Source organism: Gossypium hirsutum, chromosome A12 (genome assembly GCF_007990345.1).
Source record: "Gossypium hirsutum isolate 1008001.06 chromosome A12, Gossypium_hirsutum_v2.1, whole genome shotgun sequence".
Classification (NCBI taxonomy): domain Eukaryota; kingdom Viridiplantae; phylum Streptophyta; class Magnoliopsida; order Malvales; family Malvaceae; genus Gossypium; species Gossypium hirsutum.
This window is the reverse complement of record NC_053435.1, coordinates 88,704,271-88,716,531: the sequence shown is the minus strand read 5'-3', so window position 1 is coordinate 88,716,531 and position 12,261 is coordinate 88,704,271. Positions and strand designations below refer to the sequence as shown.

At 37.9% G+C, this 12,261-nt stretch overlaps 1 non-coding gene across 1 annotated transcript; it reads left to right on the top strand.

Moving 5' to 3' along the window:
• Positions 1 to 3,893: 3,893 nt before the first annotated feature.
• Positions 3,894 to 4,000, top strand: LOC121212060 (small nucleolar RNA R71). Its single transcript, XR_005907270.1, has one exon. It is a non-coding gene; the product is annotated as a small nucleolar RNA R71 (small nucleolar RNA).
• The last annotated feature ends 8,261 nt before the right edge of the window (positions 4,001 to 12,261 follow it).

Below are 12,261 nucleotides of genomic sequence, written 5' to 3'. Positions count from 1 at the left end.
TGGCAAGGTGTGTCACGTAGGGGCCGATGGAGATCACTCCCTTCCTATGCCGCTCGGTTTGATGGCGAATGGGGAAAGCAATAAAGTAGGCCAAGTCAGTCACGTGTGCATTCGCCATGCACCATAAATAGTAGGCGTCGTAGGTGTTGAAAACGTCGGTGCTCTCTTTCCTTCCGGTCAAGGTGTGTGCCAATATGGCATGGAGATATCGTAGGGAAGGGGGGAGAGCTGAGGCCTTCGAGCGGCTGGGGTCGTAGTTGGAAGAGAGTGGTACCAAAGCCTTCCAGCACAAAGAGGGGGAAATGTGGGTATTGTGTGGTAGTGCATTCATGTCCTCCTCCTCCATAAACTTATCGGTGTAAAGTCCCAGAGCAACTCCAAACTCTTGGACACTCATCCCACGAACTAGACCGCCTAATCAAAAGTGAATGGTGCATGGGTCGTCATTGTTCGTCATCACCACCTGTAAATGAAAAGTATAGCATAATTATAAGTTAGCTCTAAATAAGTGGGCTCAGTAATAGTGAAGAACCGTTCCCATGGGTCTGTGGACAGGAGGGCGCGGATGGCATCAGCGAGCTGGACTTGCTCTACGGCAATCCAGTCGATGCAGCGACCTGTGGTGATGGGTTGTGCGCGTAGTATTTGAAATAGCTCCTCCTGCGAAGCTTGTGGAAAGTCAAGGAACGGGTGTCGAACTTTGGCTGTAGCACGCATCGAGGAAGAACCCGGTCCCCTACGTCTCTTTGAGGATGGGACCGCGGCCTTCTTTCCTCTTGATGACGACATAATGTACCTAAAATATATGAGCAGTGATAGAATCCACTATACATTAGTAGTTAAATAAGAGGCCCAAAACTAGTATATGCTATTTAGTGGCTTAAATAATTCAAATATAGAAAAATTTAAAGTAAATTCCTAACTTGTCTAAAGTAAAATAGTACAATATCTATGTAAAGCATGTAGAATACTAATGTAGCAATACAAATTGGAAAAATAAAGTTGAGAAAGTGAACCAAAGGCTGTTGTATGGCGGCGCACGGGCATGTTGATGTCGAGCACGGGCATGTGGCGCGGGGGTATAGCCATGTAGAGGAAAAATGGAGGGTATAGAGAGGGGAAAGTGGGGATTAATGCAAGGAGAATAGATTTCAGGGTGGTTTGAGGGTTGGGGAAGTGAGAATCGTGGGAATGGTGACTAGAATAAGGATTAAGGAGTGGGAAGGAGAAGTTTTCGGCTAGGGTTTTGAAAGGGGGAATAAGATGAACAGTGGTTTGTTTATATAGGGGAGGGTCACACGGCTTAGGGCCACGCCCGTGTGCTTTGAGTGTGAACCCGTGTTTTTTGAATTTTTCAATTTAGGTCATGCCCGGCTACTATCCCACGCCTGTGTGTCTTGGACTTGTGTGGCACACGGCCATGTCGCACGGCCGTGCCTAGCTTTGTTCGCTTCTCCCACGCCCGTGTGTTATGGTAGCACGCCCGTGTATTATTGTACACGACTGAATGGCACGGGCGTTTCGCACGCCCGTGTCGAAGAAACAGAATCAAGCCTTGTCCCTAGCACGCCCGTGGGTTTTCATTCCCACGCCTGTATGTTCCTATCAAGTTCACCCACGCCCATGTCGCACGACCGTGGGGATTTAACACACCCCGTGCTTTTCGGGAAATCATGTCCTGCTTCAACACAGCTGTATCACACGGCCGTGTCGCTTCCCCTGTTTGGCCACGGCTTTAGGCACACCCGTGTGCCTGGCCGTGTGTGTTGAAAAACTGTGCAATTCAAAGATTAAGTTAAGGATCCAAAGTGTTAAAAAAATAAAAATAAAGAAATAAAAACATGTCAGTGCTCGGGTTGCCTCCCGAGAAGCACTTATTTATAATCTAAGCTCGACTTACCTCTCCGTTGATTTATCATGGTGGTTTGAGGAGTTCATACTCCTCGTTCCTGCTGTCAATTTTGAAATAAGGTTTTAAACGGGTGTTGTTTACCTTAAAAGTGCCGAACTTAGGATGATTCACCTCCACTGTACAGAATGGAAAAATACTAAGTACCGTAAGAAGGATTTCCTCATTTGGTGTGATAGTGACAATGAGAGGATCAACAGCATTTAGTAAGACTGTATCACCAACCTGAAGTTGATTAGGAGAGGTATCGGGCTTGTGTTTGCGTAGTTTCGGTTTATCAAGTGTTCTCGGTGTGTGTTCTCGCCATTCGTCTAGCTCCTCTATCCGTAGTCTTCATTCTTCATGGACATCTTTGTTCTCTTCATGATAGTAGCGGACTGTCTCTGTTGTCTCGGTTCGAGGAAGTTCCTGCAAGGACAATTGAATATTAGTTTTATCATCGACAGGTTTTATAGCATTAGCTTGAGTCTTAGAGGTTTTGACTGAGTCGCGTGCTTGGAGTGTTACTGCGTCGTCACCTACACGAAGTGTTAGCTCTCCTATGCCTACATTAATAATGGTTCTGGCAGTTGCTAAAAATGGTCGTCCTAAAATTAAAAGTACCTCATTATCCTCATCCATATCTAAGACAACGAAGTCTACTAGGTAAATAAATTTATCAATTTTAACGAGAACATCTTCAATAATACCCTTAGGAAATCTAACTATTTTGTCAGCCAATTGTATGCTCATCCTAATCTGTTTGGGTTTACCGAGACCTAGTCGTTTAAACATTTTATATAGCATAACATTTATACTTGCCCCTAAATCAGCTAAAGCATTATTCACAGATAGACTACCAATTAAGCAAGGAATTGTAAAACTCCCTGGATCTTTCAATTTGTTAGGTAGCTCATTCTTTAGAATAGCTGAGCAGACTGCATTGAGTTCCACATGTGATGTAACGTCTAATTTCCTTTTATTGCTCAGAAGTTCCTTTAAGAATTTTGCTGAGTTGGGCATCTGCGAAAGAACTTCAATAAAGGGTAAGTTAATATGTAATTTCTTTAAGAGTTTGACAAACTTACCGAATTGTTCTTCTATTCTGTCTTTCGTCATCACTTTAGGATATGGCACATGAGGTTCATGAGTTGTACTTACCTGTTTGGGATCATTATTGTTTACCTCTTCTTATCCTTTGTTCATCGCGTTATCTTACTATATTTCTGGCTCAGGTGCAATGAATCCTTCCTTATCTTGAGTGCTAATTGCATTGAGGTGTTCCCTCGGATTAGGTTCATTTTTACTTGGTAGGCTACCTTGTGGTCGTTCGGAGATTAGTTTGGATAGTTGGCCTATCTGAGTTTCGAGTCCTTAGATCGATGCTTGTTGATTCTTAAGTGCTGTCTCGGTATTTTAGAAACAGGTTTTTGACACCGAGATGAATTTAGAAAGCATCTCTTCAAGGTTTGGTTTTTTCTCCTGTTGATAAGGTGGCTGTTGAAAACCTTGAGGATTTTGTGGCTTTTGATTTCCTTGACCACCCCAAGAGAAATTTGGGTGGTCCCTCCAACCTGCATTATAAGTATTACTGTATGGGTTATTTTGAGATCTAAAGTTATTATTACCCATATAGTTGACTTGTTCCTCTTCAGTTGTAAGATTGAAGGATTGGTATTCTATATGTACACCTCCTCCGCTTGAGTCACACCTCATTACTGGATGTACCTGTGTAGAACCAAGTAAACCGTCAATCTTTTTATTGAGAAGTTCTACCTGATTAGAGAGCATGGCGACTGAATCGATGTTATAGACGCCGGCTGTTTTTGTTGGCTTTGTCCTCATAACTTGCCACTAATAGTTGTTCAGTGACATCTTCTTTATGAATTCATAGGCATCTTCTGGTGTTTTATTGTTAATGATTCTGCCAGCAGCTGCGTCAATCATTTGTCTTGTCAAGGGATTCACACAATTGTAGAACGTTTGAACTTGCAGCCAAAGCGATACCCCATGGTGAGGGCACCTTCTCAGTAAGTCCTTGTATCTCTCCCATGCATCGTAAAGTGTTTCTAAGTCCATCTGCACAAAAGAAGAGATATCATTACACAATTTAGTTGTTTTAGCTGGCGAAAAATATTTTAGTAAAAACTTCTCAGTCATTTGTTCCCAAGTAGTGATAGACCCTCGTGGTAATGAGTTCAACCACTGTTTAGCTTTATTTCTCAATGAAAAGGGAAATAACCGAAGAAGAATGGCATCATCAAAAATGCCATTGATTTTGAATGTATCGCAAAATTCAAGAAAATTCACCAAATGCGTCTTGGAATCCTCATCCTACAAACCATCAAACTGAACAAACTGCTGTATCATCTGAATTGTGTTAGGTTTTAGTTTGAAATTATTTGCAGCAATAGTAGGTCTAACTATACTAGACTCAGTTCCTATTAAAGAAGGTTTAGCATAGTCATACATAGTACATGGAGAAGGATTTTGATTAGTTGCAATTGCAGGAGGTAGCTGATCGCCTGGGTTTTTGGCCATCTCTTCGGTTGGGGTTTGAGTATCGTCTTATCCCTTGTTCTCCGTGTAGTGTAAACTACGCCTTATTTCTCTTAGATTTTTACGACTTGTACGATCGATTTCTTCGTCAAAAAGTAGTGGTCCTGATGGGTTTCTTCTAATCATAAACTATAAAAACCTACCAAGAGAGATAAAAAGTAAATTAATAAATAATAAAATAAAATTGCAAAAAAAAATGGCTAAAGTAATAAAAATTTAGTGTTCCTAATATTTCAGCTCCTCGGGAACGGCGCCAAAAACTTGATCGCGTGATTCGTAACCAGTAATAAATATTTCTAATGAATATCAAACCTAGACTAACTATTATCACGATGAAAAGGCAAGCGCACCTATCGAACAATAGTATAGTAATGGCAAGACCGGGATATCGTACCCAAGGGAACCAAAAGTACTAGTAATAACTATCTTTTTATTATCTAGCCTAAGAATAAAAGGGTTTGTTTTAATTAACTAATTATTTAAACTAATTAACTGATTTAATTAAAGCAAAGAGAAAATTTGCAAAAAGACTTGAAGAAAAGAAATTGATAAAGACGACACCCAATGAGGAATTCACCTAGATTTCACTTGTTATCTGACTCTGAACCGGACGATTTATTCACTTGACTTGTTCCGTAGAGATCCCTAAGTTAAGTTATTATCCCTATTCAAGACTAATAACGTCTGATCCCTAGATTGAATAACCGAGACTTTTCTCTAATTAGCACTCTAGGGTTGCATTAACTCGATCTATGGATCCCCTTATTAGGTTTCACCCTAATCTGGCAAAATCTCATAACTCTATTTCTAGGCGTTCGATCAACTCCGCTTAATTATGCCAAATCTACTCTTAGGCAGGGTCTATTCCTCCTCTGCAAAAGCACATCAAATCATGAATTAATACCCGGAATATTAACTCAAGCATTAAGAACACATAATTAAGAACAAATCAAGTATTTATCATACAGTTCAGATAATAATAACAAGATACATCATAGGTTTTATCCCCCTTAGGTATCTAAGGGATTTTGTTCATAATAAAATAAGAGTACATTTCAAAAGTATGAAAATAACAAAACATAAAGAAAACTCTAAAACCCCTGAAGGAATTCTGAGAGAGATCTTCAGTCTTGGAGTAGCTCCGGCTTTTGAGATGGATCGTCTGGCTTCCTTCAAGTAATTCCTGGCGTGTGGTACTGTATATATAGGCTTTGGATTGGCTTTCTTCCTCTCTAAGTATCCTTTTCCATGTAAAATACAACTCTTTGAAAAAGGGACACACCCGTGTGCCAAGGCCGTGTGACGTGATTAGCAAGCCGTGTTCGATCTATTGAATTGCACACGACCGTGTAGGCTCAATGGCCAGGCCGTGTGAATCGTGACAACCTTGATCGACACGCTCAAAGGCCACGAGCGTGTGAGATGCCCGTGTGGCAAGGCTTAGGACGTGTCATCTTCTCGATTTGGTCTGTTTTGTCCCTTTTTAGCTCGTTTTTGGCTCCTTTCGACTCTTGGTGCTCTCCTGAGTACAAAACATGAAATAATCAGATTAAGAGCACCAAAATCCACAAATCTAGTAATAAACATCCATAAATATGCTAAGTATTTTGGGTATAGATATGTATAATTTGGTGTTTATCACTCGTTATGGTTATTACTGATTTCTAGTGATGCCATTTGGACTGATGAATACACCAGCAGCTTTTATGGATCTGATGAACCGAGTGTTCCAGCCTTATCTGGATTGGTTCATAGTGGTTTTTATTGATGAAATTCCGGTGTATTTGACAACTGAAGATGAACATGATGAACATCTTCGAGTGGTTGTGCAGATTCTAAGGGAGAAACAACTGTATACCAAGTTCAGTAAATGTGAGTTCTAGTTACGAGAGGTAACATTTCTAGGCCATATGGTATCTGCTGAAGGGATTAGGGTTGATCCTCGAAAGATTGAGGTTGTTTTGGATTGGAAGCCGCCTAAGACTATATCTGAAATCTGGAGTTTTCTAGGACTGGCAGGGTATTATCAACTATTTGTAGACGGGTTTTCACTGATTGCAGCAACTTTGACTAAACTGTTACATAAGGGTGTGTCGTTTAACTAGACTGATGCGCAGTAGGAGAGCTTCTTGAAGCTCAAAAAGGTACTGACTAAGGCCCCTATCTTGATACAGCCAGAGTTAGGGAAAGAGTTCACTATCTATAGTGATGCATCACATGTTGGTTTGGGATGTGTGTTGATGCACGAGGGTAAGGTAGTAGCATATGCATCTCATCAGCTACAGATTCATGAAGCGAATTATCCAACGCATGATTTAGAATTGGCTGCGATGGTATTCGCACTAAAAATTTTGAGGCATTATCTATACGGTGAAAGTGTATCATCTACACTGATCACAAGAGCTTCAAATATCTCCTCACTCAGAAGGAGTTAAACCTTAGGCAATGTAGATGGATTGAACTGCTTAAAGACTATTACTATACGATCGAATACCACCCTAGTAAAGCCAATGTGGTGGCGGATGCACTGATTCATGGAGCTATGACTGATCTGAAGGTGATGTTTGCTAACCTCAATTTTTTTGATAATGGTAATTTATTGGCCGAACTTCAAGTTAAACCAATATGGATGGACCAGATTAAGGGTAAATAAATGGAAGATGAGTCGTTGGGTCATCGTTTTCGGTAGGTTGAGAGTAGGGATACTGTAGATTTTGGACTGAATAGCGAAGGGGTGCTCTGTTTCTGTGGGAGAATCTGTGTACTGAAGGATACTGATTTAAGGCTGTCTATACTGCATGAGGCGTATAGTAGCCGTTATGCTATGCATCCTAGTGGGAATAAGATGTACTGAAACCTTCGTGACTTATACTGGTGGCCGAGTCTTAAGCTTGAAGTTACTAACTTCATAGGTAAATGCTTGACTTGCCAGCACGTTAAGGCAAAAAATCAGTTATCTTCAGGGTTGCTTTAGCCAGTTAAAATTCCACTTTGGAAGTGCGAAAGAGTGACTATGGAATTCATTAGTGGCTACCACTAACGCCTACTAAGAAGGATTCAATACAGGTCATCGTGGATCAATTGACAAAATCAACCCATTTCATACCAATTCATACTGATTACTCTTTACAAAAGCTGTCTAAACTGTATGTGTCTGAGATAGTGAAACTGTATAGGGTATCGGTTCCAATAATATCTGATACGACTCCTCGTTTCACGTCTCAGTTTTAGACGAAGTTACATGAAGCTCTTGGTACAAGATTGGACTTCAGTACTGCGTTCCATCCTTAGACAGATGGTCAGTCAGAGAGGGTGATTCAGATACTGGAGGTAATATTAAGGAGTTGCGTTATTGATTTCAGAGGCAGTTGGGAGGATTACTTGCCACTAGCATAGTTTGCTTATAACAATAGCTATCATTCTAGTATACAGATGGCACCTTGTGAGGCATTATATGGTTGTAGGTGTCAGACACCTTAATGTTGGACTAAGTTGGGCGAGTGGCATGTTTTGGGCCCTGAACTAGTTTTTAATACCGAGGATAAAGTTCGACTGATTCTGGATCGACTGAAAGCAACATTAGAAAGACAGAAGTCCTATGCGGATATGAAGCGTAGAGAGATTGAGTATTCCATGGGGGACTTCATTTTTCTCAAGGTCTCGCTTTCAACATGTTCATATTTTAAGTGCACTTTAATTATTTTATAAAAATTAATTATTTTTCAACAAGAATTTAATTAAATTTGCATGAAATTAAGTTAAAAAGGGTATGAAAAAGTGTGTAAATTTTTGTGTTTCCAAAAGGGCTTAAGTTTAATTTTTGGTAAGTTTATATCAAAATGGGCCTGCTGGTTTGTGGTTAAGTGGAGTGTTGGAGGTCCTATGTTCAATTCTCTGTGATGGCATGGAGACAGTATTTTTTCTTCAATTTCAGCTAAGAGTTGTATTCGGGCAAAATTCTGAGTAGTTGTGTTTTAGTGGGACAATAGGGAGTGATTTTAGGAGATAATTGGGAGAGGTTATCAGAAAATAATCTGATTTTCTTTTTATTGTAAAAAAAAGAAACAATAGAGTTTCAGTTTTCTCTCCAATTCCCCAAACTTTTTCTAACATTTTCTTCTTCTTTTCTCTTCTCTGTCGATTCTTTCCCCTAGTTGCTGTCAAAATTTCCATTATTTTTTCCCTTCCATTTCTTTTTTTTTTCAAATTCATTCAGTTGTTCATCGTTGGTTGTGCGTGTTTGGTAAGTAACAGTTTTGGTTTATTGTTAATCGTTCTTGGTTAATCTGTAAAAAGGGGATTCCTTTTTGGTGTTTAGGAGTTAATCAAGGTGTTGGTGGTTTTGAATCGACGATGTGATTGTACGAAGTCATGGTTACTCAAGCGAGGTAAGGGTTTTGTTAGGTTTTTAGTCGAGTTCCTTCCGAAATTGGTTGAATAAAAATGAATTAAGTGATTAATCTGGAGATATGCTGGTCGATTTTTAGGTTCTGGAGGCTTAAGAGTGTTTATGAAGTAGAAACGATACCAGGTGTGTACCCGAAATGCAGAAAATGAGATTCGACGAAAAGCTGAAATTGCTTGCTGTCGAGAAATAAGAGAAATAAGAGAAAATGATGCAAAAAGAATTGTAGAGAAAGAAAATAAGGGTGTCATAAACTTGGAAATCAACATTTTACACTAAAATAGTTTTGGACAGCAGCAGTAGTCTAACTTTGAAAAATCATCAAAAATAATGTAAATTGAGCTAGAGGTTGAATAAATTATGGAATTAAATTTTATTGAATCTAGTTTTTCATGGAAGAAACTGTGTAAGCAATGGAATTGTAAATTATGAGATATAATAAATTTTGTGAGACAATGTCAGAATGATTTTGGGTTCCCCTATTCTGAATTTGGAAAATCATAAAAAAATTGTAAAAAAATAATTAGGGTCTTAACTTTATATGTTTAAATATTTAACGAGTCTATTTTCAACAGAAATAAACAGAAACATCATCCAAATTCTGTACTAAGAGATAACTAATTTTTAGTAAGGAAAGGTTGAAGCTGTCAAACAGTAGAATAGTGATATATTTGAAGATTTTACTGTACTTATTTGATAAATTATAAATTCTTAAAATTTTATTGTAGAAAGTTATTTGATTTTAGCTTCAAAAAAATCAAGCAGATTTTAATTTGGAATTCTATAGCTCAAGGTATAAATAATTTAGTGACAATGACTCAAGTAGACAGCTTTGAATGAACATATAAGTAAATAGTGAAAACATTTATGAATATTTAGCTAGCATGGGTTACATTAAAAATGGGTGGGCCCACACGGGCAAATCACATGGGCGTGTGAGCCCATTTTCACTGAAATGTTTCTAAGGTTGCACGGGTTGCCCAAGTCGACTGTGAACCTACTGTAAGGTCGATAAGCGCTATTTAGACCCCTAAATATGTGAAATTGACTGAATGATATATGTACTGAGCATGTTAATATCTGAACTGAATATATGTACTGAAATTGCATAATAGCATATCATCCATTATATGTTGCATTGCATTGGGTTGGGGGTTGTTATTCGGAGGAAGTGTACTGAAAAGCTTTAAGCTTAATTTACTGGCAACTCAGTTGCAAACTACTATTTTGTGCCGCATTCAGTACTACTTGGAGTGTAAGGATGTGTGGGTTGATTATATCCCCACATTGAGTGTAAGGTTGGATGGAGATGTTGTATAGAGGATGGTTGGGCAGGATTTTGCTACTGCATAACTGTTACTGCTACTGATACTGTGATGGGCTAAGACCTTACTGCATTTTTGACACTGTACTGAGATGGGCTAAGGCCTAAACTATCACTAATTCTGAAAAGGGCTTAGGCCCAAGACTGTTTAACTGTGCACTGTAAATATTGATTGTTTGTTTGTTTCTGCAGGATTACACACTGAGTTTGCGTAAACTCACCCTTTTTGTTTAATGTGCACAGGAAATCCCTTGACTTAGACAGATCGGTGCGACGGAGGACTTAGCGGTGACCACAGTAATTTTTGGACTTCATGGTCTTCAATTTACGATTTATAATTTCATTATTATTGATTATTTAGGTTGTAATTTAAGGATCCTCTGGGACTTTGGTTTTAAATTTGGGTTTTTATTTATTTATTTTACTTTATGGATTTATACCTGCTGGTCGTAGGAAATTTAGTTTTCAAAAAGTTAAAGTATTCTCTAAATGCATGATCACTTAGACTGTTTTATTAAAGCTTCCACAACGAGGGATGTTTCAAAACAAATGTTTTAAATGAATAAAGACAACTTCCTAATTTCTACAAAGGTTTAATAAAGATAACAACATGGAATGTTTTCGTCATAACAACGAGGTTTTAAAAACACTATCGTGTGACATTGCCAGATACAGTCATAACATCTAGGCCGGGTTTAGAGTGTTACAGTTCGTACGTGAACATGAAATAATCACAACATTCATTAGCAATTCAAATTAGATAATATCATTAACATTTAAAGCATCAATCATGAGCTAACATCAACTTTAATCATATCATCATTCATGAGTTCTCAACTTCATCTAACTCGATACTTCAATAGTTTTCTGTACATACCTGTACCGATACTTTTCTATTTCTCATCAATACTCTTATCAAACCCCTCCGGTTTATAAGTGCTCATGATACAAATTCATTGATATTTCGATGCCATAGTCCAACTATGGTCTTACACATACATTCCCAAGGCTCTGCCATGGTCTTTCATTTACATGCCATAACCCGGTTATAGTCTTATTATTCGATTGCCATAGCCCAGCTATGATCTTATTCGGTAACTTCCCTTACTCAACTCTTACATTTCATGTAATATCTCAACATTTATCCAATAAAATAAATACTATCTCAATTTCATCCACTCAATAAATGTATACACATTTAAGTTCAATTATACGAACTTACCTCGTTTTCAAAATTGACTGATGGGATCAATTATTCGACAACCTTGCTGTTTCCCCGATCTAAATCTGAATTATTTCTTACTTGATCTATATGAATTCAAAATTAACTTATTTATTCATCTACTCATTCAATTTAGTCCAAAATTACTCATTTGGGCATATTTGCATATTAGCCCCTAAACTTTCACATTTTCACAATTTAGTCCTTATTTCACAAATACACAAAATTCACATAATTTCATTATACTCTAGCTTATTCGAATTACCTATAGGTCCCTAGCAGCCCATAACTTTCATTTATTTCACATTTCAACCCCTCAATTTACACATTTCACAATATAATCCCTATTTGACATTTTCGTCAAAAATCACTTTACAAAACATTAAAATCTATCATCAAGCTTTCATATTTCTTCATTAAACATCAAAGAACTCATAGATTCAACAATGGTAACTCTCAAAATCTTTAACGGTTTTGAAATTAAAGGTACGGGCTAGCTATATTAAGCTGCAACGATTACAAAAACATAGAAATCATTAAAAACCGAGTAAAAATTACTCACCAATTAGACCATGCAATAGTCGAACTTTAGAAAGCTTCAATGGCTTGTCCAAACATCAATTTTCAGTGGTGGAAGATGATAATAGAATATAATTTCTTTTTGTTTTATTAATTTAACTTTTAATTATCCAATACCAATATTAACCTTTGTTATAAACTTATAAAATCATATAATGGATGTCTACTATTGTCCACCAACATTTCAAATGGTCTAATATCATCATAAGGACCTTAAATTTAATAAACCATAGCTATATAACACTTTTAACAAGTAGAATGCAACTTTTGTATTTTACGCAATT